The sequence below is a fragment of the Natator depressus genome, chromosome 13 (genome assembly GCF_965152275.1).
Source record: "Natator depressus isolate rNatDep1 chromosome 13, rNatDep2.hap1, whole genome shotgun sequence".
Taxonomy (NCBI): Eukaryota; Metazoa; Chordata; order Testudines; family Cheloniidae; genus Natator; species Natator depressus.
In genome coordinates this window covers 20221828-20227589 of record NC_134246.1, presented here as the reverse complement: position 1 = coordinate 20227589, position 5762 = coordinate 20221828, and positions in this window count along the sequence as shown.

Below are 5762 nucleotides of genomic sequence, written 5' to 3'. Positions count from 1 at the left end.
GAGAGAGAGAGAGAGAGTTACATAGGATGTTCTGTTTTACTCCTAGTGCATAGCTGAAGCTGGAACCGTCCTCAGGTGCCCTTGGAAGGACCCTCATCTCAGCGCATGCATTTGTCTTCATTAGTGACATGCAGTCATGACACTTGCTGTGTTCAGAGCATCATCCCCCCAAGGAGCAATGTTCTGGAGAGAGGCAGAAGGCTGGGTTTGCCCTGGGCTCTCTGACACCACATGGGAAGTCCTAGGAGAGATCTCAGTAAGGCTGTGAGATGACTTCATGTTTGCCAGCATTTCCCACATGTTCCCCAGCCTGGCACTGAGCCACATAGCATACCTGTGTGAAACTGGCATGGTGTGCATTGGCCAGACAGCCAGCAAACCCACTGCTCACACCAAATCTGCCCCAAGAGATGTGTAGAGAGTGTGTTTGTTGGCAGAGGTTGCGAGTGCTCTGATAGGAAAGCCCAGGAGAGAGCAGCTTTGCAAGAGATTTGACAGATGTAGCAAGAAGAGGCAATGTCATTGCTGTATGCGTGATACCCTAAAGCAGAGTGATAAACCATGGCCTGTACCTAGACACATGCTCCATGATCCCTATAGGGTTTTTTGCCTTCATTCTCACAGCTTTCTACCTCTGGCGAAATTGCCGAGTACTGGCCATTCCGCTGTGTGCAGTGACTGTCTGCTGCAGGCTAGTTACATAGCGAAACAAAACTCCAATGCACTGAACTGCTGGACAGGATAGTCTGCTGTGTCTGGGCAGGGCTTGTGAAATCTCCAACTTAGTTTTGGTTCCAAATTCAGCCATCTCTCGCTGACCCTCCCCACTGCTCTTCGCTGCCTCCTTGGATGTGCTCCAGTCCTTTCTAACTCTGTTACCCTCCAAGGCTTTTCAAACTTGGCCCTTCCAGCACCCACCCCCCTGAAACTCCTTATTTGCATGGTCTTGCTCCACTCCCCGCTCCACACCTGCATACAGAGAGTGGCTAACGTCCATCCCCAGATCTCTGCCGGGATGCGTTTTTGGTTCCAGAGACACATTTTTAGAAGCAGCCAAGGCCTTGTTTTGCTCATTCCGATCCCTAACTTTTAGAATGTAAGTTGCCCAGCACGTTCTTTTACCGTCACTGTCCCCCTCCTGAACCCTGCTCACAAGCACAGGTGCTCATCGCTTAACACTCCTGCACCCCCATTCCTTACAGCAGAGTTTATCATTTAGCTTAGCAGAGCAGAGCTGGGAGCTAGCTCCAGAACACAGTGTGCACATCCAATGGGTGATCTGACTGACCCCAGATTGAAACAAGAAACCAAGGACTACCATGTGTGGCCTCCGATTTACCAACTCACTAATGGATAGGAAATTGGGGTCGGGGGGGATTGCTGGCAGTTCCAGCCCTCAATAAGGCTAAGCCCTGAATGCAGAGGGGGGGAGTAAACCATCCCAGAAACAGTCCCTGTGGGTTAAGGAAGGTTGAGACACGTTGGCAGAAGGAAGAGAGCACATGATGGAGGTGGGGGGAAGTTCAGACACTGGTTGTCTGTGCGTTTAGCAGAGTTTCAGGCTCTGCCAGGCTGCACCTTTCACCAGCCACAACATTACTTGAGAAAATGCTAACTTGATTATGCTATTCCAGCCCTGGACTCCCTGCCCCCAGCTCTGCTGATGCCCCTCACTTCTGACCTGTACCCCCCTGCTATTCCATTCCTGGGCTCCAGCATGCAGCGCAACCCATCCTCTGCAGTCCTGACCCGGACACACACACCCCATTGCAGTTCTGCAGTGTCCCTGTCCCAGTTGCCTGCACTTCTCAGGGCTGGGATGTGGTGCCAGGGCAATGAAGACATCAGTTCTCTAGTATCTCCTGAAAACTCATCACTAAGGCTAAGATTTTGTCTCGGGTACTTTTAGTAAAAGTCATGGACAGGTCACGGGCTGTGATATTTTATTGCCCGTGACCTGTCCGTGACTTTACTAAAAATAATCGGGGGGCGAGGGGGGCAGGGCTAGGTACGGGGGAGGAATGGAATCCCAGAGTGGGGGACTGACAGACCAAGCCCCCTGCCATGGCGGGGGCACAGCCCCGGCTCCAGAGCTGGTCACAACTGCAGGATAGGGGTGTGCGGCCCAGCTGCAGCCCTCAGCAGAAACCGCAGGGCTAGAGCTGCAGGGTCCTGGTTCCAGCCAGCCCCAGTTTTAGGGCAGGGGCGCACAGTCCCAGCTCTGCCTCTTGAAGCCGTAGAAGTCATGGAGGCCCGGTAAAGTCACGGAATCCATGACTGCCGTGACCTCCGTGACTAAATTGTAGCCTTACTCATCACTGATCTCTGCCCTGCCAGCCAGCAGCAAACAGGAATAAACACAGACAGAAGCAATTAAAAACACTCAGGGACACACATTGATCCTTGGTGTAACTCTACTGACTTCAGCAGAGTCACACCAGGCTGGGATTTGACCTGTTGACTCATGTAAAAGATTTTCCATTCACTCCCACCAACTATAAGGCAAAAAAAATTATTGATAAAACATCTTAACCAGAATTTCCAAAAAAGGATCAATGACTCTCCAACAAGAGATGCAGTTCTGACACATCTGATGACATAGGTCAAGACACAGAAAATGCAGCTTGCCATTGGACCAAATGGGAAACCAGCCAGTTACAAACTGGTAAGGAAAGTTCCCTGCATAAACCAAACAAGCCCACTATTAGCTCTCAGAAATAAATGAAAAATCAGAGCTCTGTGAAGGGGCTCATTTTAATCTGACCCCCCGGTGAGTTCTCGGTGCCTTTGAAACATCCACTACTTTGGTTTGTTGTTTTAAGTGTAATGTCCCAGCCAGAATTTATGCACTTGCTTACCTTTGCAGACTGTGAGTTGCTCCACTGATTTCCTTGGGGTAATTTGCAGTGCATAGAGTTAAGCATGGGCGGGACTGGGGGCCTAACTGTTTGAGTTTGACTAGCTAGGTGTCTTCTGCATAGGGGGAAATCAGGAGCAGAAATGATATAAACTCATGTCAACTGATGGTATATCAGTGCTAACTGCCTGTGATGGGGTGTTCACCCCACACCAACTCTGAGAGATTAAAATGGTACAGATAGGTCAAATTAACCCTGCAGGCCACACCTGGTGGAGAGTCAGGCTTGATTGAAAATGACTAATGGCTGATGGGGAGGGGTGACTAAGGTATACAGCTAGGAAGTTTGTGGTAGAAAGGGGCTGTAGTGTGGAAGGTGGTAGTTAACCTATGGGTTAAAGAGGGAAAAGGAAGAAACCTAGAGAGAGAAGCCCTAGGATGCTGGCCCTGAAGGTAGGGTTTACCCAGAGGTATGGAGAAGAAAGCCTGTGGGAGGTGTAGTAGGAAGGAGCCCAGGGAAGGAGAATCAAGGTGAAGGATTGTGCAGACCTTGGCTGCAGATTATAGGGTCCCTGGACTAGAACCTAGAGTAGCAAGTGGGCCTGGGTTCCCCTACCAGCTGCTGGGAAGTGGCACAGGATTGTGGGAGATATCACCTTGCCAGCTGGTCCGGAGGGACTCTGTTGTCCCTGAAGGGGAGGACTATAGTGACCTGCCTGGAGGGCTGAGTCACGAAGAGGGAGTAACCTGAGTCCAGAGGCCAAGCCTATGGGGTGAGCAGCCAAAGGAGGGGGCATCAGACTGGATGAGAGCTAATCCCCGGATGAGACTCAAGGAGGCATCTCTGCGGTGAGTGTACCTCCAGGATGCTGACATAGCTGGGCTCTCTAAAGATCTGCCTTGTTTCCAGGGTGGCTTTTGGGTTTCTAGGTCATGTTTCTTGGTAACGTCATCAAAGGGGAAAAAATAACCAATTTGTCTTTCTAAAAATAAAAGCACTCCCCTCAAGCCACGTTCGAGTCCCCTGCGCTGGTCACGGTGTCAGACGCTGAGCTGCCTCTTCTGCTCTCCAACAGCATCAGCAGGCTAGGCTTCCTGCTGGGAGCGGTTGGGGAAAACAGCCACTCAGACTGACAGGCCTCCCAGCGTGATGGAGGGTCTGAGACAGCCAGGCTGGCCCAGGGGTTTCTGAAAATGCAGTGCTAATCTCTGTCCCTGTTTGGGGCCTGACCCAAAAACCCACTGCAGTTGAGGGGAGTCTCTCCATTGGCTTCAGCAGGCTCCAGAGCAGGACCCCTGAGTGACTGTAATGAATTCAGTGGTGTTCCCCCTAACAAAGAACCTTACAGCCAGCAGATGGAGATTAGTTTGCTCACAAAGGCAAGTGGTGCTCATGTGAAATTGTGCTAAAGGAAGCCAGCAGAGTTCAGGGGCTGGGGCTCGCTGCAGGCAGCCAGAGGCGGGAATGCTCCACCGCCCCTGCTCTGGGGCCTTAAGGGCAGGGTAGGCGAGACAGAACGGGGCTCCTCTGGGCCCAGCGGTAGGAGAAGGGGTGTGGGGTCCATTTGGACTGTATGGGTCATAACTGCTTAGAAGCTGCCCCCTTGGAGACTGCACATGGCAAAGGAACCCAGGCTGGCATGAAGCAGCTGGTTGGTGAGGGAAAGGCTGCTGTGTGGGTGATGGCGGCGAAAGGGATGCTGTCGCCCTCCGTGGGCTGCTGCAAAGCCAAGCAATAGGCCAAGCCCTCCTTGTGAGGCTAAAGTGAGCTGGGCTGGGCCTGGCCTTTGCTGCATTGGAGTAGACGGTGTGCTGTCTGGGATCTGGGCAGAGCAGTGTTCTTCTGGGCACCATGCACTGCAGAGGCCTCTGCCAGAGGCGCTCAGCTTTAACCCAGCCCCACTGGCCATGCTTTCTGGAAGCTTCTAGAGTAAATCTAGCCAGAAAAGTCCAAGTAGGAACAGACCCTCCGCAGCTGTAATCCCCCAGAAACCGGAGGTGGCAGGTACTCCCTGCACTGTCCCTTCCTGGGACTTCCTAGTCTTTGAAAGCAATTCTTTATGTCCCGTTCGACGTAAGGCTGGAGCCAGCATAAGGGTGCATTGTACCACGCATTTAGCTATTAGGGTCTTCAGCATCAAGAGCAGAAAATACAATTATGTGAGTGTCTCTCCCTCTACCCCTCCTCCCACCCAACGGGCACAACCTGTCCCAAACCGAGCCATTAACAAACAGCAGGGCTGGCAGCTCTGGAAAGGCACCAACGTTTCTTGTTCATGGCCTGGGTAAAGGTTCATTCTTTCTTTGTAGAAGCCAGGCTCCCTTTGTAACATTTAGGGATCTGTAACCTGGGGCAACAAGCTAACTTGGTTCAGTTTGCTTTATAAAGGTTAGCAAAGATTTCCCTTGAGAGCCTCTAGTTCCATGAGACCCAGGGACAGACCGCCAGTGGGCATCAATTTGACATGGCTCCCCAGAGTTCAGAGCAATGACACTGATTTACATCAACTGAGGCTCTATCCCATTGTAGTTAAGTGCAGAAAATAGCTATTCTAGAGCTTCTCTGCTCTCCTGTAACCACAGGGAAATGCTAATCTAACTCCCTTTAAATGAATGGGATTTGCTCCCTTCTAATGCTTTGCAAGGGTATCCTATCTGCACTGGACATGGAGACAATCATCTTTCTCAAGTGCAAAAGTAGCTTCTAGGCAGCCCCGGTGCCTACAGAGATGGGAGGAATTTGGGAAACCTCTAAAAGATTTAAAAAAACAAAAAAAACCCACAACCTGATTTCGGGCATTCCTTGCCCTGTATTGCAGCAAAGCAGGAGGCTTTATCACACAAACCCCAGCTCCGCATTGCTCAACTGCTAGATTAGTTGTTCTGTTTGTGTCCAAAGGCAACG